Source organism: Uranotaenia lowii, chromosome 3, assembly GCF_029784155.1.
Source record: "Uranotaenia lowii strain MFRU-FL chromosome 3, ASM2978415v1, whole genome shotgun sequence".
NCBI classification, from domain to species: domain Eukaryota; kingdom Metazoa; phylum Arthropoda; class Insecta; order Diptera; family Culicidae; genus Uranotaenia; species Uranotaenia lowii.
Window position 1 is genome coordinate 220,334,218 of NC_073693.1, and position 27,052 is coordinate 220,361,269.

The window sequence follows — 27,052 nt, forward strand, 5'->3', positions numbered from 1 at the left end:
CATGAAAAATCTAACAATTTCAAAATTTACTAATGTTTATTATACTTTCTCAATAAGTTTTATGGAAATGGCATCACAAAAAACTATCCAAATTTTCCAAGAAAAGTTATTTTTATTTTTTCCTTATTTGTAGTTCTCGTTTTTTCTTTTTCCATTTTTTAAAGCTAATAAAGAATAAAAAAATACAACCCTCTTACACACAGTAATAGCTATTGCGATTTTCAATATCCCGTACATTTTTATGCATTTTCCAGCGTGGTCTCACTCATACGGCATTGGTTTGTTTTCCACTGGATAATACCCAAGCTACCAAAAGTCGCATATTTACTTGAATGAAGGTTTTGAAAGTTACATATTAGCTGACACAGAGAATCAACTGCCCAATTCCCTTGAGTGAACTTTATGTACTCAATAATGAACTTGAAAGTTCCAAAAGTGATTAATATGTCCGTTATATATGACTTATTTTGTCATGAGTTAACTATTTGTACTCATTTTATATGTACGTTTTAAGGAACTTAAGTCACTTAAAGGGCACAAAAGTGCTCGAAACAGGATTTACTAAGTCACAAAAAGTGAATTGAGGTGCTTTCAAAATCACATCACCACTTTGAGTTTTAGTTTCAGTTAGAACAACATCTTGGCGTGGTTTTGTGGTAGCTTGTTCGATTCTCACCACGAAGGTCGAGGTTCGATTCCCAAGCCAGGCAAGTTTTTTTCCTAAAAGTAATTTGGTACTTGAGTGATCATTCTGATGCGATATATGTAGGAAATGTAGGAATGAAGTAATTGAGCAATTTGTCGAGTTTGCAATCCGGTGCGTGGCATCACGGCGGCAATATGTACTGATTTGATTTGAAATTCGTTTATTTGGAAGGGTGCCGTGCGCTATACCGATTAAGCACTCTAATATGTACTGAACATAGTAAATAATCAGGGGTGCTTTGGGTGCAATTGAGATAGGAAAAGACAATTTCTTCGGTTTGATACAGGTCGTTTTCCGTTCACAACTTGTGCAGACTTTGTCGCAGCCCAGAGGGTATCCTTCAAGTTTTCTAAGCCCTGTCATGAGATCTAATCCCGGTCATGGTATACATAGTATAAACGAGGAGATCTCGCAGATCATGTGCGATCTTAAAGGATCTGGAGAAAGAATGAACGAAGAGATATTCAACCTAACTTAACACGTTCGTCGCCCAAAAATATCTCGCAGCTTGAAAGTAACGCAAGAGATCTCAAAATTGAAAGGGTGATACGGTCAAAATTTGGTCAAGGGAAAACGCGTGTAAATCGGTGAAATCGTTTATTTAAAAAAAAAACAAATTCAATTTCTTTTTCAAGTTGATTTAGTATAAAATTCAGGAAAAATATTCAGTTAGGCTTCCGCTTTTCCAAATCCGAATTGCCGGGCCTTACGCTTAACCCCTGCCATCAGATTTTGTACAGCCACCTTTTCCACCATCTTCGCCGCAGAAAGCCAGTTTGCCTTGAACTGCTGCTCGTCCTTAGCAGTTTTTTTGGTCTTCTTTAGGTTCCGCTTGACAATAGCCCAGTATTTCTCAATTGGGCGGAGCTCTGGCGTGTTGGGAGGGTTCTTGTCCTTGGGAACCACCTGCACGTTGTTGGCGGCGTACCACTCCATGGCCTTTTTACCGTAATAGCAAGATGCCAAATCCGGCCAAAACAGTACGGAGCAACTGTGTTTCTTCAGGGACGGCAGCAGACGTTTATTCAAACACTCTCTCACGTAAATTTCTTGGTTGTCAGTCCCGGAAGCTATGAAAATGCTGCTTTTCAGGCCACAGGTACAGATGGCTTGCCAAACCAGATATTTCTTCGCGAACTTTGACAGTTTCATGTGCTTGAAAATATCTGCTACCTTTCCCCTTCCTTTTGCCGTATAAAACTCTTGTTCCGGAAGCTGCTTGTAGTCGGCTTTGACGTCAGCTTCGTCGTGTACAGCCATCGGGATCGCGATTTTGGCCGTCGTATTTTGTTTATCATCGCGATTTGGAGTCACTACCTTCTTGTAAGTCGATAGTCCGGCTCGTTTTTTGGCTCGATGCACGGTTGTAGACGATACACCCAGCTTATTTGCGGCATCTCGGAGAGAGAGGTTAGGGTTTTGCTTGAAACTACCGGCAACTCCCTTTGTCGTCTCAGCGGCTTCCGGTTTTCGATTTCCTCCCGATCCAGACTTCCTGGCTGTCGACAAACGTTCCCCAAACATTTTAATTATGATTTGGCAACTTTTAGCGACTTTGCCAGCTTTGCGTGCGAGTAGCTCGGATTTTCGCGATGCGCGAGCAAAATTTTGATACGCTGCTCTTCTTCCTTGGACGGCATTTTGACAACTGAAGAGTGAATTCCAAAATCAAAATAGGAGCAACATTCTACTTACACACCTTCAAAATGAGGGGTACTCAGGTTTTTTAATTGCAAAATTGAAAGAAATACGTCAAGTTGATATTGACCAAATTTTGACCGTATCACCCTTTATGGGTATTAGTTGAAAGGGCTTAAGGAATACAAGTCGAATTTCGCTATCTGACACCATCTTGAAATCTTTTCTTTTCAAACCTGTGTATTACTGAAAATAGCTTGAAACCCCCATAATATGGGTATCGAGTGAAAGGGCTAAACACGAAGAAGTCGAATTGGCGGCATCCGCTTAAGGTTAAATTGCTGTAAATCACTGAAAATCAAATGAAAGCCCCCCAATATGGGTATTGGGTGAAAAGGCTATATAGGGGAAAGTCGGGTAAAACAGACACTTTCAATATTTCGAAAATTACAATGTAAGGCACAAATCTAATGATGAGAATATGTTCGTCTTAGTGTATCAACACTTTCGAGACCTTTTGTTTATTTATAGCAAACAAGGTCCCATAAAAATAAACAAAACAATCGTCTAAAAGTGACTGGTAACTGGCCGCAGCCCGTGGCGTAGAGGATAGCTTTCAAATCTTCTAAGCTAACGGTCGTGAGATCGAATCTCGGTCATGGCATACATAGTACACGTTCTGTGGGTTGGTGGTTTTAGCATTTGTAAGATGTTAGCCATCATATCCTCGAAAGTTGTACGCTTAGAGTTAAGTAAAAAGGAATCTCTTTGAGGAAACATCAAGTTTCATTGAGATCCTGTTTGTGTTTGTGTTCGTTTTTTTTTTAAATAAAAAAAAAACAAACAAAAATTTTGAGGAACCATTATCGGATGTAATTTTCGCTCCTCATAAAATTGTTCATAACTCGCAAAATTTTCGAAAATTTCAATCGTTTTCAAATGTAGAGTGTTTATTAGGCTTCTTTTCAACCATTCGTAGGAAAATTAGCGAATTTCGGTCAAAGGGCTTGAACAACAAACGTTTTGAAAAAACAAGTTGCTGGGGCGGGTAAGAAGGACACATAGGTTTCCCCAGGTATTTTAGTTTTTCCTCGGTTTGTTCCTCCATATGCCTTCAGAAGACCTTGGCAAGAGCAATTGTCGGTCAAAAAGCACTCACCATCTCAAAAAGGCCATGAAAACTGTAAAAACATGATCTCCGGTAAAGAAAGCGCCTATAAAATACGAAATTTCGAAACCACATTGTTTTGCTTCTGGACTCGGACTAGCTGATTCCCTTGTGGTTGAAAACGTTTCCAAATACTTAACTCACCAAAATATCTACTTTTACAGCAATTTTAGCGGCAAAATTATTATTATTATTATTATTATTAAGTTTTATTCATCGAACATTTTGTTTTAATGAATTATTTATACTAAGGATCTATACAAAGCAATTAGATAACACGAAACAATGGAGACTGGCGTACTCGGTTGATGAATCGGCTAGATGGCTCCCCCAATTGATGTAGATGCTCAGCAATCTGGAACGTACGCATCATTGCACTCACTGGTTCATTATGTCCGTAAGATGTTCGGTGGGTTCGATTCGATAGCAAAGAGTGATGACGTAAAGTCCTCGAAGGAGCATTAAAGTTGATCATTCCTAGCAGGGTTGGCGACTGAATTTCTCCATTCAGTATTTTTGCGATGAATGATGCCTGTTGAGTTTTTCGGCGGCGTTCCAATGTTTCTAATCCCAGAAGCTGGCACCGGTCGGAATATGCGGGAAGGTTTTCAGGATTACGCCAGGGTAGATGTCGTAGAGCGAATCTAACAAAACGCTTTTGTACACGCTCGATTCGCAAAATCCAACAAAACTGATAGGGAGCCCAAACAATTGCAGCATGTTCTGTAACTGACCGGACAAGTGCGCAGTAGAGTGACTTCAAGCACAATGGGTCTCTGAACTCTCGTGCTACTTTGGAAATGAAGCCAAGCTGACGATTCGCCTTTCTTATAACTGAAGTTCGTTGACTATCGAACGTAAGCTGAGCATCGAGGATAACTCCAAGGTCGTCAACTTCAAATACCCTGTCAAGGCGCTGGTTATCGATGTTATAATCATATAAAATTGGCGTTTTCTTTCTATGGAATGTTATAACGGAGCACTTGGAGACGCTGACTGATAGCTTATTAAGTCTACACCATTCACCAAAGTGATCTAGTAAAGATTGAAGGTGTGCACAATCGACAGTGGATTCAACTGGAACGAATAGTTTCAGATCATCAGCATATCCTTTTTTGGTTCCAATTTCCAAGCTAAGGATCAAGTCGTTGAAAAACAGAACAAACAGTAAAGGTCCCAAATTGCTCCCTTGCAGCACGCCAGATCGGTTAGTAAATGGAAATGATATGCTATCACCAAATTTAATCCTAATACACCGCTCAGTGAGGAATGATTTCAACCAAGAGATCATGTTGTCATGAATACCGAGCTTAGCTAGCTTAGCGAGTAAGATTCCGTGATCAATCGTATCGAATGCCGCTTTGATATCGGTGTATATAGCATCGACCTGTTTTTTTCTTTCCATTTGGTTCAGACAAAACGAAGTGTACTCTAAAAGATTGGTACTCACCGATCAGCCAGGCATAAACCCATGCTGTTCAGCGGCAATATAATGTGAGGAAGCGCGTAAGAGGGCTTGACTTACAACAATTTCAAAAAGCTTGGATCCTGCCGATAAACTCGTAATGCCGCGATATTGCTTCACATTTCGTCGTTCGCCATTTTTGAAGACAGGAAACATGAAGGAATTTTTCCAATAGTCCGGGAATTTACGTTGTTGAAATGATCGGTTATAGATTTGGACTAGCGGCAAAGGGAGAGCTTCGATGCATCGACTGTAAATAACAGCCGGAATTTCATCAGGTCTAGGAGCAAAAGAGCTTTTCAGTTTCCTTGCGGCATTTTCGATGAGCCTTTGATCTATCTCGAAGGTGTTGAAATCTATAGAATCCGCCGGGACGTGAAACGTGGTATCAGAGCACTCAGTTTCGGAGGGGCAGTGTCCAGGAAGACCGCCCGAAAATGCTCAGCAAATAAATTGCAACACGTGTCTGGAGAATCAGCAACAGCATCGTTGTAAAAGGTAGGGAGCTCGATTTTCGTTTCGAATTTACGAAAGTCCAGAAACTTCGAGGGTTCTTACGTAAACCAGACTGTACTCGCAGAACGTGGTGTTTGTACAGTAATGCATTGAGTCTGCGGTAGGCTGTGCTTGCTGCTTTAAACTGTTGTTGAGAGTCTACCGTTCGATTTTTCCGAAGCCTTCGTAAACATGCATTTTTTTCGCGTCGAAGTTGTCGCAAACTGGGCGTGCTCCAAGCAGGTGTAACAGGACGTTTAAATCTGGGAACATGCGAATTCAACCAAGTACCAATCAAATTGCAGAAAGTTTCAGTCAAATGTACCTATTCTGAGCAGTGTCCGTTTTACCCGACCATTTCTGAAAAGTGGAATTTACAAGAAGAAGCCGAATTTGGTATTTTGACGCTATCTTGAAATCCAAGACGGCGGTTTCGGCTTTTCTTTTCAAACCTGTAACCTTTTACCTGAAATCTTGACTGTCTGTAGAAATGATGCTCATAATATGGGTAAAACATTGCTTTTTTGTTATTAATTTTACCTGATCATATATCAATAATACAAACGTTATTATTCAATCATCATGGATGCTGGAAAAAAATAAAAAAAAACTCAGAGGACTCACGGAATCGAAAATAAAAACAAAAATTGTTGTGTTGCATGTTTTATAACAATTTTATAAAAGATTTGGTGATCAAAATTTTACAGCAATACGAGTTTATCGAGAATTAATAAAATTAGTCATGATGACGTTTTTAGAACAGAGCCAGATTTTAGCTTTCTTAGAGTTTTGGTGATGCATATGAAGATGATGCTATGTGCTGACCATAATAGAGCTAAAATTGTTACTTGGGATCTGAAGGTGGTTTTAGTGGAACGAACCAACTCACGGCAAATTTACTAACTTATGGTTTCTAATAAAAACGTAACAATTCATATCAGAAAAAATTAACCATTTTTCAAATTCAATGCAAATACAAGGGAATCAATCACTTGACATCATTTGGCATCATTAACCCTAATCCGCTTTTGAATGTCAATAAGATTTTATTGGAAGTTTGACGGCAGTGGCATCCAAATAGAAAAAAAAAATATAGGGCCCTCAATTAATTCATGAAATCTTTAATTTTGCATCATAACCTTTTTTATGGACGTACCATGAAAGCCCAATAAAAAAAATACCTAATCAGACCTCGAGTGTCAATTTGACGATCCTCGTTTAAAATCGCTATATCACTCTTGTTTCTAATCCGATTTTTACAAAATTTATAGTTTTGGAAACTCAACATAATGTAACTCAAGTATTGTAATTTTGATAAATGTAACTAATTTTAAAAGTTTAAAGTTTTCAATAAAAGGTAATATTTTTAGACGTCTGATGATGGGTGAAGAAAAGTAACCCGAAACGTTATGTAGATTTATAAAAGTTGTTTCACTCACCGAAAAAAGTTTATAAGAAAAAACCGTATAACTCAAATATGTTTCTCAGACAATATTAAGCTTCAACAATATATTCTATTATGAAAATATTAATATAGTTTATAGTTTTGTAATTGTAGTAGATAGAATATTTATATGTAATTAGCTTTAAGTATGTCAAAGACTGGAATAATAGCACTCAGTATTTAAAAAGTCTCTAGTAAAAGTGAAAAAAAACCTATTTTTTTAACGTTATTTAAGTCTAAAAAAAAATCAGAAAAACATGACGAATTTTCAAAGGTAGCTGTTTTTCTAACTTTTTATCCTTTTGCAATTTTTCAGATTTTCCTACACCTAAATTCCACTTTGCACTGAATTTTGAGTATATAAACGCCAGAGTATCGCAATAAAATTAAATTCAAAAATTCTCTGTTCCGTACTTTGAAAATCTAAAGATGCGAAAATGTGCCAAATAACGTGTTCTTTCCGATCCTCTTTTCATAACTAATCTGGTGTGATTTAGACTATTTTGACGGTTCTTTGATTGAAAAGAACTGGTTTTACATCACTTTTTTTCATTATTGGTCAGGAACTAAAAAAAAAGTTACGGTACGAAGTTTTGGAAACTACAATTTTTATATAAATCGGTTGAGAAACATGAATGATTTATATAATTTATAATAGAAAGAATATGCCGATATGGGTTATGGAAAAATGTAGTTTCGAGTGCGCCTTTTCCAAAATTTTGATTACCTATTCGTTTTTTGAGATCTGAGGCCTTTTGTTAAAGTGGGGTAGGTATAAAATATATCCTAGTAAAAATTAAGCTATAAGGCGAATGTAAGCCCAGATGCTTGAAATATGAGACATGAGAAATGAGACATCAGAATATAAACCCTACATAAAAAAATTGACGGTATGAGCCGTTTCAAATAAAGAACTTACAAAAAAATATTACTTCAGAACTTTGAACTGATACATGAGACCTGATACATGAAATCTGAAACATGAAATCTGAAACATGAAATCTGAAACATGAAATCTGAGACTTGAGACATGAGATGACACGAGTCATCCGATGTGAGGGGTAAGTCGTGAGGATTGAGACGTGAAGAGTGAAACGTGGGAAGTGCCGATTCATAAGCGTGAGAAATGAGAAGTGAAAAGTCTTACGTGAGACGTAAAAGGGAGAAGTAAGACCAGTGAAGTGAGAAGTAAGAGGTGGGACGTGAGAAGTGAGACTTAATTCGTGAGAAGTTAGAAGATTTACTTTGCTCTCCTCACTTTTTACATCTCACGTCACCCTTCTCATTTTTCATTTGGTAAGACTGGTCGCTGGTCCACTGATGGCATGGGTTCGATTCCCATCTCGGTACTGGGTCCGGACTTCCGACTTCCGATAGACTTCCGACAAAGAAAAGTGAAGTATTAGAATGTCGGAAGTCTGTGTTTTGTTGCCAGTTCACCAGCGACGTTTCTAAATTTTTTATTTAAATTCACAATATGTCTTTTAAAAAGCAGGGTTTTTACACGGTTTTCCAAATTTAATACGTTTTTAAGACTGTTTTTTGCACGTACTCAAAACGTGTGCTCTCTTAACAGCATAGAGAAGGGACCAGGAACCGTTAAAGCTAAAAATATGAAATTTGCTAATAAATTTCTCTCTAATGTTGATGATATTGCTCCATTAGCCGTTGTTCGAAGGCCTCGCTCTTGATTAAGTCGATTTGTTAACCCAAAAACGCTATTGCCGAAATTTGAAAGAAAGCTCGTTACCGTTCAATATTTCAAACCTCAGACATTACCTCAGAACCAAACGGATCGCGGAATTAGCCCATTACCGTTTGTGTAGGTCGCCCAAATTTCGCCGTCCCCATTCATTTCTCATCTCTTTACGCACTTCGAAAAGCTTTCGCAGGCAAAAAAAAAAACGAAAAGCTTAAAGAAACCCGGCAATGAGCGCCTGGCTTAATTTTGGAAATTGCTCTCCAAAAATTATTGTTCATGTTTGACATGCATCAATGAAATTCACTTTAAGCAAAACGACCGATAGAAAATAACAACGGCAAACAGAAGAAATCCGTTTTTTTTTTGGCGGCCGATGACTTACTTCATATAGGCCCACTATACAGATTGTCGTCGTTCGAAATCGCAAAAAAACATTGTAGTAGGAGGAAGAAACTTGTGAATATGATGCCGGTCGGTTATTTTGCTCACGGTTGTTTCCACCAGACTTCAGTCATGAGAACAGCTTTTCTCAAACCAATTTGGGTTTTCAAGTTTGCCGATTTTTGTGGGCCGCCGCTCTGGTCTATTGTTTTCAGTGTGAATTTGTCGTGACTAATTTTCGACGATTGCCGTTCGCTCGGCAACAACGGAAAATTTAAATGAGACTTTAAAAATCATGCTCGAGGTTGCCGGCAATACTTACTATTAATCTGGGCTACAGAGAAAAAAATTGAATCTTGATGATTCTCGCTGATTTCATGTTTGGGAAAAAATAAGGGTTAGGGCTAGGAGAAATTTGGCTAGTTAATTTCAAATTTTCAGAAATATTTTATCAGATAACAAAATCAACTTGTTGATTTCTGATAAGGACTCGGATATCTGAATTTGATTTCTGATTTCTTATTTTGATTTTGATTTGTGATTTCGTATTTCTGATATCTGGTTTCTGATTTCTGATTTCTGAAATCCGATTCTGATTCTGATTTCTAATTTTAATTTCTGATTCTGATTTCTAATTCTGATTTCTGTTTCTGATTTCTGATTCTGATTTCTGTTTATGATTTCTGATTATGATTTCTGATTATGATTTCTGATTTCTGATTTCTGGTTTCTGATTTCTGATTTTTGATTTCTGATTTCTGATTTCCGATTTCCGATTTCCGATTTCTGATTTCTGATTTCTGATTTCTGATTTCTGATTTCTGATTTCTGATTTCTGATTTCTGATTTCTGATTTCTGATTTCTGATTTCTGATTTCTGATTTCTGATTTCTGATTTCTGATTTCTGATTTCTGATTTCTGATTTCTGATTTCTGATTTCTGATTTCTGATTTCTGATTTCTGATTTCTGATTTCTGATTTCTGATTTCTGATTTCTGATTTCTGATTTCTGATTTCTGATTTCTGATTTCTGATTTCTGATTTCTGATTTCTGATTTCTGATTTCTGATTTCTGATTTCTGATTTCTGATTTCTGATTTCTGATTTCTGATTTCTGATTTCTGATTTCTGATTTCTGATTTCTGATTTCTGATTTCTGATTTCTGATTTCTGATTTCTGATTTCTGATTTCTGATTTCTGATTTCTGATTTCTGATTTCTGATTTCTGATTTCTGATTTCTGATTTCTGATTTCTGATTTCTGATTTCTGATTTCTGATTTCTGATTTCTGATTTCTGATTTCTGATTTCTGATTTCTGATTTCTGATTTCTTATTCTGATTTCTGATTCTGATTTCTGATTCTGATTTCTGATTCTGATTTCTGATTTCTGATTTTTGATTCTGATTTCTGATTTTTTATTTCTGATTTCTGATTTCTGATTTCTGATTTCTGATTTCTGATTTCTGATTCTGACTCTGATTTCTTATTCTGTTTCTGATTTCTGATTTCTGATTCTGATTTCTGATTCCTGATTCCTGATTCTGATTTCTGATTTCTGATTTCTGATTTCTGATTTCTGATTTCTGATTTCTGATTTCTAATACAGACCCCGTTCGTTTTTGGCAACATGCCAGAATATTTTGTTTTGCTAAAATCGAATGTTGCCAAAATCGGAAGGCTTTTTTCTTAAATGTATTTCTCTTTTTATACAAAATAATAATTTTTATTATCGTTAAAGTTATTTTGAGTCACCTTTCGACCAATTTTAGAATTTTTATAGTTTTTTTTCTCATGTTTTTGATGCATTTTGCACTATTTTTGTTTTGTTTATAATTTTAGTTTTTTTTGTCATTTTTTCTGTTTTTGCAATTCTTCATAATTTTTAAGTTAGTTTTGTCATTTTTAGTAAATTGTTTGGTTTTGTTTTTGACTTTTTAATTTTTCATCTTTTTGTTATTTTTGAGTACTTTATAATTAAAAAAAACTTTTGTTTTTGTTGTTGTATTCTAGACACATTTCTGAACGTAAACATGTATTTTTGGTGTTTGTCTAAATTATATTGGTCCTGATATAGAGGAAACTAAAAGATAATGTCGAACCGTTCGATTTTGGCACATGTGCCAAAATCGGATGTTGCCAAAATCGAATGTTGTCAAAATCGAATGTTGCCAAAAACGAACGGAGCCTGTATCTGATTTCTAATTTATGATTTCCGATTTCTGATTTCTGATTTCTGAATTCTGAATTCTGAATTCTGACTTCTGATATCTGATTCCTGATTTCTGATTCCTGATTTCTGATTTCTGATTTTTAATTTCTGATTTTTGATTTCTGATTTCTGATTTCTGATTTCTGATTTCTGATTTCTGATTTCTGATTTCTGATTTCTGATTTCTGATTTCTGATTTCTGATTTCTGATTTCTGATTTCTGATTTCTGATTTCTGATTTCTGATTTCTGATTTCTGATTTCTGATTTCTGATTTCTGATTTCTGATTTCTGATTTCTGATTTCTGATTTCTGATTTCTGATTTCTGATTTCTGATTTCTGATTTCTGATTTCTGATTTCTGATTTCTTATTCTGATTTCTGATTCTGATTTCTGATTCTGATTTCTGATTCTGATTTCTGATTTCTGATTTTTGATTCTGATTTCTGATTTTTTATTTCTGATTTCTGATTTCTGATTTCTGATTTCGGATTTTTGATTTCTGATTTCTGATTTCTGATTTCTGATTTCTGATTCTGACTCTGATTTCTTATTCTGTTTCTGATTTCTGATTTCTGATTCTGATTTCTGATTCCTGATTCCTGATTCTGATTTCTGATTTCTGATTTCTGATTTCTGATTTCTGATTTCTGATTATTAATTTCTGATTTCTAATACAGACCCCGTTCGTTTTTGGCAACATGCCAGAATATTTTGTTTTGCTAAAATCGAATGTTGCCAAAATCGGAAGGCTTTTTTCTTAAATGTATTTCTCTTTTTATACAAAATAATAATTTTTATTATCGTTAAAGTTATTTTGAGTCACCTTTCGACCAATTTTAGAATTTTTATAGTTTTTTTTCTCATGTTTTTGATGCATTTTGCACTATTTTTGTTTTGTTTATAATTTTAGTTTTTTTTGTCATTTTTTCTGTTTTTGCAATTCTTCATAATTTTTAAGTTAGTTTTGTCATTTTTAGTAAATTGTTTGGTTTTGTTTTTGACTTTTTAATTTTTCATCTTTTTGTTATTTTTGAGTACTTTATAATTAAAAAAAACTTTTGTTTTTGTTGTTGTATTCTAGACACATTTCTGAACGTAAACATGTATTTTTAGTGTTTGTCTAAATTATATTGGTCCTGATATAGAGGAAACTAAAAGATAATGTCGAACCGTTCGATTTTGGCACATGTGCCAAAATCGGATGTTGCCAAAATCGAATGTTGTCAAAATCGAATGTTGCCAAAAACGAACGGAGCCTGTATCTGATTTCTAATTTATGATTTCCGATTTCTGATTTCTGATTTCTGAATTCTGAACTCTGAATTCTGACTTCTGATATCTGATTCCTGATTTCTGATTCCTGATTTCTGATTTCTGATTTTTAATTTCTGATTTTTGATTTCTGATTTCTGATTTCTGATTTCTGATTTCTGATTTCTGATTTCTGATTTCTGATTTCTGATTTCTGATTTCTGATTTCTGTTTTCTGATTTCTGATTTCTGATTTCTGATTTCTGATTTCTGATTTCTGATTTCTGATTTCTGATTTCTGATTTCTGATTTCTGATTTCTGATTTCTGATTTCTGATTTCTGATTTCTGATTTCTGATTTCTGATTTCTGATTTCTGATTTCTGATTTCTGATTTCTGATTTCTGATTTCTGATTTCTGATTTCTGATTTCTGATTTCTGGTTTCTGATTTCTGATTTCTGATTTCTGATTTCTGATTTCTGATTTCTGATTTCTGATTTCTGATTTCTGATTTCTGATTTCTGATTTCTGATTTCTGATTTCTGATTTCTGATTTCTGATTTCTGATTTCTGATTTCTGATTTCTGATTTCTGATTTCTGATTTCTGATTTCTGATTTCTGATTTCTGATTTCTGATTTCTGATTTCTGATTTCTGATTTCTGATTTCTGATTTCTGATTTCTGATTTCTGATTTCTGATTTCTGATTTCTGATTTCTGATTTCTGATTTCTGATTTCTGATTTCTGATTTCTGATTTCTGATTTCTGATTTCTGATTTCTGATTTCTGATTTCTGATTTCTGATTTCTGATTTCTGATTTCTGATTTCTGATTTCTGATTTCTGATTTCTGATTTCGGAATTCTGATTTCTGATTTCTGATTTCTTATTATGCTTCTGATTTCGATTTCTGATTTCGGATTTCTGATTTCTGATTCTGATTTTTTATTTCTTATTTCTGATTCTGATTTTTTATTTCTTATTTCTGATTTCTTATTATGCTTCTGATTTTGATTTCTGATTTCGGATTTCTGATTTCTGATTCTGATTTCTGATTTCTGAATCCTGATTTCCGATATCTGATTCCTGATTCGTGATTTCTGATTTCTGATTTCTGATTCTGATTTCTGATTTCTATTTTCTGATTTCTGATATCTGATTCTGATTTCTGATTCTGATTCCTGATTCTGATTTTCTGATTTCTGATTCTGATTTCTGATTTCTGATTTCTGATTTCTGATTTCTGATTTCTGATTTCTGATTCCTGATTCTGTTTTCTGATTCTGATTTCTGATTTCTGATTCTGATTTTTGATTCTGATTTCTGATTCTGATTCTGATTTCTGATTCTGATTTCTGATTTCTGATTCTGATTTCTGATTCTGATTCTGATTTCTGATTTTGATTTCTGATTTCTGATTTCTGATTTCTGATTCTGATTCTGATTCTGATTCTGATTTCTGATTTCTGATTTCTGATTTCTGATTTCTGATTCTGATTTCTGATTCTGATTTCTGATTCTGATTTCTGATTTCTGATTCTGATTTCTGATTTCTGATTTCTGATTTCTGATTCTGATTTCTGCTTCTGATTTCTGATTCTGATTTCTGATTTCTGATTCTGACTTCTGATTCTGATTTCTGATTCCAGATTTCTGATTTCCGATTTCTGATTTCTAATTTATGATTTTTGATTTTTGATTTCTGATTTCTGATTTCTGATTTCTGATTTCTGATATCTGATATCTGATATCTGATATCTGATATCTGATATCCGATATCAGATATCTGATATCTGATATCTGATATCTGATATCTGATATCTGATATCTGATATCTGATATCTGATATCTGATATCTGATATCTGATATCTGATATCTGATATCTGATATCTGATATCTGATATCTGATATCTGATATCTGATATCTGATATCTGATATCTGATATCTGATATCTGATATCTGATATCTGATATCTGATATCTGATATCTGATATCTGATATCTGATATCTGATATCTGATATCTGATATCTGATATCTGATATCTGATATCTGATATCTGATATCTGATATCTGATATCTGATATCTGATATCTGATATCTGATATCTGATATCTGATATCTGATATCTGATATCTGATATCTGATATCTGATATCTGATATCTGATATCTGATATCTGATTTCTGATTTCTGATTTCTGATTTCTGATTTCTGATTTCTGATTTCTGATTTCTGATTTCTGATTTCTGATTTCTGATTTCTGATTTCTGATTTCTGATTTCTGATTTCTGATTTCTGATTTCTGATTTCTGATTTCTGATTTCTGATTTCTGATTTCTGATTTCTGATTTCTGATTTCTGATTTCTGATTTCTGATTTCTGATTTCTGATTTCTGATTTCTGATTTCTGATTTCTGATTTCTGATTTCTGATTTCTGATTTCTGATTTCTGATTTCTGATTTCTGATTTCTGATTTCTGATTTCTGATTTCTGATTTCTGATTTCTGATTTCTGATTTCTGATTTCTGATTTCTGATTTCTGATTTCTGATTTCTGATTTCTGATTTCTGATTTCTGATTTCTGATTTCTGATTCTGATTCTGGTTTCTGGTTTTTGATTTTGATTTTTGATTCTGATTCCTGATTTCTGTTTTCTGATTCTGATTTCTGTTTTCTGATTCGGATCTCTGAATCTGTTTTCGATTCGGATTTCTGTTTTCTAATTTCTGTTTTTGTTTTCTGATTTTGATTCTGATTGAGATTCGGATTCAGATTCAGATTCAGATTTAGATTCAGATTTTGATTCTGAATGATATTCTGATTCTGATTTCTGATTTCTGATTTCTGATTTCTGATTCAGATCTTGGAGGTCTAATTTTCAAAAGTTAAATTTAATTGTTGAGTTTACACGCTTTTTGCATAATGGTAAAATTTTTTTCATCTATTTTTATTTTAATTATAAGTTTTTGGTTATAATTAATGTTTGCTGAACATCATTCTTATTTTTTTTGTATTTCGCTTACTGAACATCATTCACGATTGCTAAATCATATTTTTGATTTTCAAGTTTCGATTGGCATTTTATGAAATATATCAAATTTCGTTTCTTTTCAGGATTTTTGAAAACAATTCTCGATTTTTTGTTCTTTTTGTTGTTCTCTAGTTCTGTGATTCTATTCCAATTCTTGATTCTAATGTTTCAATGTTTTTGATTATATTTCAAGTTGAATATTATACTCAATCAATTTTTTCTACTTTTATCTCTGAGTTTTGTTATCGAAAGTATCAAGAGAACTACTTCACGATTATTCCCAGCTGTTTGCGTGACTCCAAGAAAATGAGTTTTCATACTCGCTTTCGCTAAATTTGCCGATCGACGAATCGTGATTCATAAAAAATAGCTGGAGATTGTCGTGGGAATTGCATTGGTGCATCTTTCGAGAGGCGGCTTTTGGATGTACCAGATTGTTTGAAGCTGCTTGAGTACAATCACATTTGATTATAGTCTTGTATCCTGTTTTTAGTTGATTGGACAAAAAGAATCAAAACAATGAAAGAAGCTATCTGAATTTGATGTCAGATTGACAGATCGCTTAGAATATTCTGTTTCTAAATGCTGATTTTGATTTCTGATTCTTCAAATCTCAACCAAACATGATGAGGTTGTGTAAAAAGAAATATATAGAACACTTTTTTTTCATTACACTCTCTGGTTTTGTAAACTTTTTTAAACAGCTCGATAAAGTTGGTTGTTTTATTCAGTTTGAAATTTCAAACTTTATTTCATTCTTAAACAATTTGAATTAAGACTAACTTAGGCTGCGCCTGATGATGAACGGCAGTTTAGGGGCATCATTATCGTCTCGGCGATTCGGGCATTCGACTTTTGCGGTACGAGCTACCCTATTGTTGTACTTTTCGCCAAAACGTTGTCTCAATGAATAGGCGGGTGGCCGGCGAGCGGATGGATGGATGATGGCCGACATGCTCTAACCTATTTCGCGTTCAATTCACATTATTATGCTAAAGGTGCCGGCAGAGACTACACCAGACCAATCAAGACTTGAACCAAGAAGGTACCCTAACCCTAACTATACGATGGTCTCTCTCAGTACGACGAAAGACGAAACCTCTCTAGTGATGAACCGGCTGTTGGTAACGAAATAGAAACAAAAGGTTAGATTTTTTTGCTGTTGCTGCCTAATTGTGGCTCGTGGTGTTGAATGGAAAACAACAAAAAATGAAGCAAGGTTCGGTGCATGAATTGAGAAGACAGAAGATTTCCCTTTCGGATTCTCTAGACTTGAGAAACAATCGCGTGATCATGATTCAGCAGAGCGGTTGTTGCCCTCGATCGACTCAAAATGCATTCAGCACTTAACTATGGAATACGACGGATAAACGTGTCAAAAAGTTAACCCACGAAAACTATTATTTTACTATTTCTTAATGTGAAAAAAATTTATGAAATGCTTTTTAAATGAAAACATTGAAGCAAAATAGAGTGCGCATCGATCAATTTGAAGAAATGCTATCCCAGTTAGGAAATGCCACCCAACTTTAAAATAAAACACGCAATTTCTTCGATAAAATCGGGCTAAACAGAACCATTTTTCCTACTGAGCATTTTTTGTCAAATTTTTCAGGTTCGCCACCTGCCGCCGGTATTGCGGACCTGCAAAATCTGACAACAAAAAATTAGACAGAAAATGGTTGAATTTTTGTTCTAAGTGTCATGTCAGTGTGGTCAGTGGTACACCTAAGAATTGTATTCGAAAAAAATCAACACTTTCATTTGTGAATAACTTTCGAACGGATGGATGGAAATTGATGAAATTTTCTGTGATACAACCCAGTAATGTAATGTTCACATGTGCAAGATTTGGTGGCAATCTGTTAGGTAGATTTTGAGATAGCGTCTCATGAATACGACCAAAATTCATGTGGTAAATCGTTCTAGAAGTCCTAGAGCAGTGGTTTTCAAAGTGGTCTAATGCCTCCTTGGGGGCGTTAAGAGCTTCTAGGGGGCGGTGAGCACAATTTTGGAATTTAAGGAGCGTTGGAAAGGCTTAGGGAGTTGGTGAAGTAGTAATTCACATTTTCACAAATCACGAAACAACGTAGATTTCAAATAACATCGAGTAAGTTCGATGCAAAACAAAGAAATTGCGTTAGAGAACTGAAAACCAGATTCAAGACTAAAATTTCTTTAATTCCACAGAGCTGCAGTGCCGTTCCAAGCAAAACTGTCCCATGTGGTTTTTGGGTCACATGTATACTTTGTTCTGAACTTATACGAAATTTTCATCAAGGTGGATGTCTCTATCTTAATAGTTCAACGCAAGAATGTTACACTAGAGAAAATTTCATGAAAAATGCAAACTTTATCAAAAAATTCACTTAAGATGAGATCAAACTGTTGAGTATAATGTTATTCACCGAAAAGAAACCTAAAATAGAGGGTAGCGGAGGAGCGAGGAGCCTTGCGTGCTTTATTCAGAGAAATTTTCGCCAACACTTTTCGGTAGGCACTACTTACAGGATCGATACTTAACTATACATTTTTATAAACAAAGAGGAATGTATTTCTCAATTTACGGTTTAAAGGGTGATATGGTTAAAATTTGGTCAATATCAACTTAACGTATTTCTTTCAATTTTGCATTTAAAAAGCCTGAACACTCCTCATTTTGAAGGTGTGTGTGTGTGTAGAATGTTGCTCCTATTTTGATTTTGGAATTCATTCTTCAGTTGTCAAAATGTCGTCCAAGGAAAAAAAGCAGCGTATCAAAATTTTGCTCGCGCATCGCGGAAATCCGAGCTACCAACACACAAAGCTGGTAAAATCGCTAAAAGTTGCCAAATAACCCGTTACAAATTGCAATTAAAGTGTTTGGAAAACGTTTATCGACAGCCAGGAAGTCTGGATCGGGGGGGAATTCGAAAACCGGAAGCCGCTGAGACGACAAAGAGAGTTGCCGGTAGTTTCAAGCGAAACCCTAACCTGCATCGTGCATCGAGCCAAAAAACGAGCCGGACTATCGACTTACAAGAAGGTAGTGACTCCAAATCGCGATGATAAACAAAATACGACGGCCAAAGCGCGATCCCTGAGGCTGTACACGACGATGCTGACGAAGTTTGACTGCGTTGTAATGGACGACGAAACCTACGTCAAAGCCGACTACAAGCAGCTTCCTGGACAGGAGTTTTATACGGCAAAAGGAAGGGGAAAGGTAGCAAATATTTTCAAACACATGAAACTGTCAAAGTTCGCGAAGAAATATCTTATTTGGCAAGCCATCTGTACCTAGGGCTTGAAAAGCAGCATTTTCATAGCTTCCGGGACTGTCAACCAAGTTTGAATAAATGTCTGCTGCCTTTCCTGAAGAAACACGGTTGTTCCGTACTGTTTTGGTCGGATTCGGCATCTTGCCATTACGGTAAAAAGGCCATGGGGTGGTACGCCGCCAACAACGTGCAGGTGGTTCCCAAGGACAAGAACCCTCCCAACATGTCAGAGCTCCGCCCAATTGAGAAATACTGGGCTATTGTCAAACAGAACCTAAAGACGACCAAAAAAACGAGCAGCAGTTCAAGGCAAACTGGCTTTCTGCGGCGAAGAAGGTGGAGAAGGTGGCCAAGGATGGAAAAAATCATTCACCAGCATGAACGCTAATGATTTTCAATTGCCGCTTCTTTTACGATGGTAGCATCGGCTTTGCGAATGTGATTAGTCGAACGCTTATTGGTCGGATTGGAAATCCCGAACGAATGATCTTATGATGTTATTCTAACTGTTTTCGAATAAGTACATTCAGCACGTACACTGCTAAAAATCCACACATCAGCGCTATGTGTGGGCCTATATATATTTTTGCGATGTGACATATAAAAAACACATTTCAGCATTTAATACTATGCGATACATGAAAACTAGACACACATAGAGATAATAAGTGTACTACATGAGTTTTTAAACGCCTTATTTTAGGCAAGTATTCATTTTGATACATAGGAATAACTTCAGGCGTATTCGAACTTGGTTTCGGAAAGTTTAGGAATTAATTTTGATTTGCAGCACGAATGATTTTATTATTATAAATTTTATTCAACTAAAAAACTTTTAAACTTGTTTGTAAAATGCGGTGTTTGGCCACATGGCTACTGATGATATTTGTTTTATACCCAAAATATGTATCTAGCTGCTTCGAACTCCTGTCAGGCATCCAACTTATTTCTTTCTTGAAACGGAAATGGCAAAGTTGAGGACACATCATAAAAACACAACGTTGGAGAGCACGGAAACCGTAACACACAAATTTAGCCGAAAAATAAACACCCGATGGCTTAATCCTTTACCGGAAAACTCTTTTGCGTTCATTTTGGTGTGTGAACTTTTTCCATTCCCGATTGCTTTGATTGGCAGTAATTAGAACTGAAAAAATTCATCACCGATGGCAAATTGATCGAACTCCGATGCGATTTTTTCCATGCTTGAAGGTGGCTGTACAAAATCTGTTGGCAGGGGTTAAGCGGATTTGGAAAGGCGGAAGCCTAACTGAATATTTTCCGAGTTTAAAGTCTCTCTAATCAAACAATCAATCAATATTTTTCCTGAATTTTATACCAATTAAACTTGAAAAAGAAATTTAATTTGATTTTTTAAATAAACGATTCCACCGATTTACACGCGTTTTCCCTTGACCAATTTTGACCGTATTCAAACAACTAAAACTTTTGAAAGAACTTTTTTGTTTTTTTTTGTCTTACATTTTTTAGTTCGAGATCAATAATGTTATTTCCATTGAAAAGTTTTTTACTCAGTTCATTTATTTTCAATATAGTCGTTTCGATGTTCAATATAGGCATGATCGGTTTGTTGAGAAGTGTCATTTTTTCTTAACAGCTTTCGCAATGTGGATTCACATCTTTTAATATTGTGTTAACTGTAGTGTTGTTTAAGGAAAAATCACAAACGTCTTCAGTTGTTTTTGGTTCCACTACATTCAGGACAAGGGGGGTTTCTAATGCTTCGAAGATTTTGGATTGAAAATCTGATGTGAATGTGTAACGGAGGGCGGGGGGGGGGGGGGGGGTTAGGTCGAAAATGATCGAAAATTGCGTAACGTGATATTTGACCATTAAAATTTTCAAGAAAAAAAAGGTTACGGTGTCATTTCGGTATATTCCATTAATTTTCCCATAGTGAGCCTTTCTTCACAATGTCTTTTCTAGGTTTGTTACAGTCATTTTTAAAATTCAGATTCAGATTCATTTGAATAAGAAATCAAAATATGAACGGTTTAAATTTCCCAATGCTTACCTTAATCTCGGTTAGGTGTGTTCAGCAAAATTTATCGGCCTCCATTTGAAGAGCTTTTCGATTATCTGAAAAAAAGAAGAAATGATGAAAGTTAATCAATTACGTCCGGTCGTTTGAAAATAAGGTATGTCGAATATTGTCAAAGCAGCATAGTTCATATCAAACTAGATGAGAAACTTCCAAAATGGATAGTCGAACAAGATCCAATAAACACCAAAGGATTGTCAGAAGTCATTCTGACACATTTATTTATACAATAAATTTACTCTCCACCCAAATTGAGTGGCCGCGTTCGATCCGCCTACGCAATTCGTCCATTGGGGAATTGCAAATTTGCAACTCAATAGGGATAGAAGATGTCTTGCGCCAATGGCGATCTTTTTTTTAGTTCATGCGTGCGATCACGCCGGTTGATTCAGAACGAACAATGATGATCAGTCGGTTCTTCATCGTTTTTTTGTTTCTCTCGCTTGTTCTTTTTCTTCGACTAAACCTAGATACCTGCTCAAGATGCTGTCTGAATGTTGAAACAGCAACGAGAACAATGGCATAGTAAATGGCAACTGGTAACTTGATAGAGTATGTACAGAATGAAAACCTAAATGAACATCAACCAAACCGATCGGTGGACGAGAGTTGGCGAGGTAAGTGAACTGTTTAAGGGGTTTAAGGTATTCACCGAAGAAACGGAGTGCAGGTTGGGGTCATCAGAATTAAGAAACAATTCAAACTGAGAAGACTCGAAAACATCCATCAAGATGGTAAAGCGTGTCGAGTTGTTAAATGTTTTTTTTTTTAAATAATTGTGCTTTTAGAATTGATAACTCAATTTTGGTTGATTTTTCATGAAAAAAAGGTTTAGAATCCAAAAGATTTAAAATATTGAGTTTTCAAAGTACTAGTTGCTATCGTTATATCTTAATTCCAATATAAATATCATAGAGTTATCTATTTCCTGACATTTCTGCATGATTGAATCTGTAAAAAAACTGATATTTTTGACCAATTTTTAATTTTATCCTTTATTTTCCAAAGACTCCATTAAGAATGCATAGGTACTTTGCATTTAGGTAACACTGAAACACAAAAAATCATCGAAACATTTTAAAGGTATGTGAAAAATAGTTCGATTCAGTGTCCTGCAGCATATTTTTGGACAACCTAATATAGGGATATGTTCCAGAATCGAAATATTAGAGCTGAAATTGTTTCATGACCTGCCAAGAGGTCTCATGCCAAATGTCGACTCATAAGGGCAACTGTAAAGGAAGATTGCTCTATAAACTTGGTGTTCATACTAGACGTAATTTTGAACGTTTCTTTAGAAAAATGTTGAAGAAAAATCTTCTTTCTGGGACTTTTTAGAAAACCGGTGGTCTATATTTTTAAAGGGTTGTTTTTAACAACATTTTTTTCAACGCGGCACCCCTGACACTCAAACTTTGTTCTTCTAAGATTTTTTTCAATTTTATTTTGGAATTTAGCGCCAGATTTTACATTAGAAACATGGATCAGCCAAAAAAAATCGCCAATATGATAAAAAACAGCATATTCAACAAAACAGAAAAACGCTAAATGGATAAAATATATGTTGTTTGTAGTAATAAGGCCAAATTTCAAATCTTTCTTAAATAAGGCCAAATTTCAAATCTTTCTTTTGTCACTCGGAATTGAAACATCGCGAGGGGAGGGGGGACAATAAAAAATAATGCGATAAACAAATAAATTCGAATAAATTTCACGGAAGCTTGTATGCAACAAATTTGCATACTATATCGTTGCAAAAAACTTATAAATCAAGTAAATTTTTATCAAATAATTCAACCTAATCAAGTAAACATAAGGTGGAATAACTCCCATCTTCTTAAATTTGTTGTTTGGTATTGCAATCTTTCAGATATTTGAATTATTTATCGAAATTTTCATGAATTATTTCAAACTTAATTTTTGTTTTTTTTTTGGAATTACGAAATGGGGGTGACAAAAGAAGAAATTGATATTTGTTCCAGCCTAATTGAAAAAAAAGTTGAAAAAACTGTTCGATTTTGGCAACACAAAATGTTCGGGCATGTTGCAATATTCTACAATTGTATTCTTTTAGCCAGTTGTATCCCTTTTAACATTTTTTTAAATTATTGTAGTTTTAATTTTTGTCGTATTGTCATTTTATCTTTTTTTTTAATTAATTTTTGTAATTTATGTCTTTTTCTTGTTTTTGAGTTATTTTAATTTTTGTAATATTTTTATTTTTATATTTTTCTATACTTTTTTTTGTCAATTTAGATTTATTTTTTTTATTTTTTGTAATTTTTGTTATTTTTGTCAGTTTTTACAAATTTGGCAGCTTTGTCAATTTTGTATTTTTAGTCATTTTTGTTGTTCTTTTGTAATTTTTGTAGTTATTGTCATTTTTTCATTTTTGACATTTTTGTCATTTTTGTAATTTCTTCAAGTTTTTTAATTTGTGTAATTTTTAAATTTTTTTGTAATTTCTTAAATTTTTTTCAGTTTTGTAATTTTTGTTATGTTGTTATATAATTTTAGTAACTTTCGTATTTTTGTATTTTTTGCAATTTTAGTATTTTTTGTCAATTTTGTAGTTTTGGTAATATTGGTATTGAAGGTATTTTCTTGTAATTTTTGTTATTTTGGTCATTTTTTTATTTTGATAATTTTCGATTTTTTCGCTATTTTTGGTTATACTTTGTAATTTTGTTTATTTTTTGTCATTTTTGTCAGTTTGGTCAGTTTTGACATTTTTTTTTTTTATGTTAGTAGTTTTAGTCAATTTTTTAAATTTTTGGTATATTTTGTAATTTTATCAGGTTTTTTAATTTTATTTTTTTTTAATTTTATCATTTTTGAATTATTTGAATTTTTGGACTTTTTGGTCATTTTTGTCATTTTAGTAGTTTTTGTTACTTTTGTTACCTTTTAAATTTTTGTAATTTTTGTCATTTCTGTGATTTTTGTCATTTTTTTTCATTTTTGTCATTTTTATCATTTTTTGCCATTTTTTCCATTTTTGCAATTTTAGTAATTTTGTCAGTTTGGTGAGTTTTGGTTAAGTTTGTTTATTTTTGTAATTTTGGTCAATTTTTTTAAATTTTTGGTATTATGTATCATTTTGCATGTATATTTAAATTTTTGTTGGTTTTTTTTTTTTTAATTTTGTCATTTTTGTACTATTTGTAATTTTTGGATATTTTTGGTCATTTTTGTAATTTTTGTGTTTCTTTTTATATTTTATTTTATTTGAATTTTTGTCATTTTTGTGATTAGCGTCATTTTTTTTCTTCTTTGTCATTTTTATCGTTTTTGCCAGTTTTGAGATTTTGGTTAGTTTTTTATGTTAGTAATTTTAGTCGGTTTTTTTAATTTTTGGTATTATTTATAATTTTTTTAAAAACGCTACTAAAATTTTTATTTTTTTTTCATTTTGTCATTTTTATATTATTTGTATTTTTTGGTTTTTAAGGTAATTTTTGTCATTTTAGTGATTTCTGTAGGTTTTGCAATTTTTATATTATTTGTATTTTTTGTTTTTTTGGTTATTTTTGTCATTTTAGTGATTTCTGTAGTTTTTGTAATTTTTGTTATCATGGTAATGGTGAAAAACATTTTTGTTATGTTGTTCATTTAAGTCATATTTGAATTTTTTGTGATTTTTGAAGTTTTTATATTTTTTGTAATTTTTTGAAATTTATTTTGTGTTTGTAATTTTTGAAATTTTTATAATTTTTGTAACTTTTGAAATATTTGTAACTTTATTAATTTTTGTTTTTTTTTGTAATTTTTGTAATTTTTTGCCATTTGTATTTTATTGTTACTTTTGTAATTTTTTTATTTTAAACGATTTTGTGATTTTTGTCATTTTTGTAATTTTTAATATTTTCTGTCATTTTAGTCAGTTTTGTCATTTTAGTCATTTTCGTCATTTTTGTCATTTTTGTTGATTTTGTCATTTTTGTTATTTTTGTTATTTTTGTCATTTTTGTCATTTTTCTCATTTTTGTCATTTTTGTCATTTTTGTCATTTTTGTCATTTTTATCATTTTTGTCATTTTTGTCATTTCTATCATTTTTGTCATTTTTGTCAATTTAGTGATTTTTGTCATTTTTGTCATTTTGTAATTTTTGTCATTTTTGTCATTTTTATCATTTTTATCATTTTTTGTCATTTCTGTCATTTTTGTCATTTCTGTCATTTTTGTCATTTTTGTCATTTTTGTCATTTTTGTCATTTTTGTCATTTTTGTCATTTATGTCATTTTTGTAATTTTTGTAATTTTTGTCATTTTTGTCATTTTTGTCATTTTTGTCATTTTTGTCATTTTTGTCATTTTTGTCATTTTTGTCATTTTTGTCATTTTTGTCATTTTTGCCATTTTTGTCATTTTTGCCATTTTTGTTTTTTTTGTCATTTTAGTCGTTTTTGTCATTTTTGTCATTTTTGTCATTTTTGTCATTTTTGTCATTTTTGTCATTTTTGTCATTTTTGTCATTTTTGTCATTTTTGTCATTTTTGTCATATTTGTCATTTCTGTCATTTTTGTCATTTTTGTCATTTTTGTAATTTTTGTAATTTTTGTAATTTTTGTAATTTTTGTAATTTTTGTAATTTTTGTAATTTTTGTAATTTTTATAATTTTTGTATTTTTTGTAATTTTTGTTATTTTTTTAATTTTTGTAATTTTTGATTTTTGTAATTTTTGTAATTTTTGTAATTTTTGTAAATTTTGTAATTTTTGTAATTTTTGTAATTTTGTTAATGTTTGTAATTTTTGTAATTTTTGTAATTTTTGTAATTTTTGTCAGTTTTGTCATATTTGTCATTTTTGTCATTTTTGTCATTTTTGTCATTTTTGTCTTTTTTGTCATTTTTGTCATTTTTGTCATTTTTGTCATTTTTGTCATTTTTGTCATTTTTGTCATTTTTGTCATTTTTGTCATTTTTGTCATTTTTGTCATTTTTGTCATTTTTGTCATTTTTGTCATTTTTGTCATTTTTGTCATTTTTGTCATTTTTGTCATTTTTGTAATTTTTGTCATTTTTGTCATTTTTGTCATTTTTGTCATTTTTGTCATTTTTGTCATTTTTGTCATTTTTGTCATTTTTGTCATATTTGTCATTTTTTGTCATTTTTGTCAGTTTTGACAAATTTGGTCGCTCTGTATTTTTTTTTGTCATTTTTGTTATTTTCGTTTTCTTGTTATTCCTGTAGTTATTTTCATTTTTGACATTTAATTTTTTCAAATTTTGTAATTTTTTTAAATTATTGTAATTTTTGTAATTTCTATAATTTTATTATTTATTTGATTTTTGTTATTCTTGTTATTTTTTTTATATTTTTGTAACTTTTGTAGTTTTTTAATTTTTGTTATTTCTGTCATGTACTCTTATTTTAGTAATTTTTGAACTTTTTGTAATTTTTATAATTTTTGTTATTTTTTGTAAGTTATGACAATTTTGGTAGCTTTGTCATTTTCGTTTTTCTGTTCTGTTATTATTTTTTGTCATTTTTGTCAGTTTTGACAATTTTGTCAGTTTGTTATGTTCGTCATTTTTATCATTTTTTAGTTTTTTATTTATTTTTTAATTTTTATCATTTTTATCTTTTTTTGCCATTTTTTTTTTATTTTTCGTGTTTTTTTATTATTTATTGTGTCATTTTTGTTATTTTTGATATTTTTCTTTTGATTATGATCACAATATTGCCACTGGTCGGTTTTTGGTCCAAACTAAAAAAATATATATGGTCGCTTTTCGTTGATGGAATTTTTTCCAATAATTCGATTGCAACCTTAACAAAGGTCTTTAAAAACTGTTAAGCTGAAGAACGAGCTTGTAACCTTCTTGAGTTGGGGACGTTTGAAAACTGAAATATGAAGCAGTGAAAAAGAAAATAATTATTAAAAAAGAAAGTAATTATAATTATGCAAACTCGCAAGATATTATAAGTGATGTACATTAAGTGGGCCATAGACTACACCACATGTGTACAAATGCGATGAAATTCTGTCGCTGTGAATACGGTTTGCATCGTGTCGTGTTTTCCCAATTTAAAGCAAAAAATCCGAAATTTAAATTTAAATAGGAAATGTATAATTTAGAAAATACGTACAAAATTTAAAAATCTGTGAAATCTGTGATATTTATCAGAATTCTGTTATCTGTGACACAGATTCAGTGATGAAAATTTGCTCAAAATTAAAGACTCGGTGCATTCATATGTGCCAAAAATGAACGTGGTCT

The 27,052-nt window shown here is 32.7% G+C and overlaps 1 protein-coding gene across 2 annotated transcripts in view; it reads right to left on the reverse strand.

Moving 5' to 3' along the window:
• The window catches only part of LOC129755818 (katanin p60 ATPase-containing subunit A-like 1), a 75,057-nt gene that overhangs the window by 15,377 nt on the left and 32,628 nt on the right, over positions 1-27,052 (reverse strand). The window contains exon 2 of one of the 2 annotated variants that reach the window (XM_055752491.1): positions 20,797-20,861. The exons of the other annotated variant lie outside the window; for it this stretch is intronic. The gene's annotated coding sequence lies outside the window, so the exon portion shown is untranslated. The remainder of the gene's footprint in view (positions 1-20,796; positions 20,862-27,052) is intronic. 2 annotated transcript variants of the gene reach the window in all.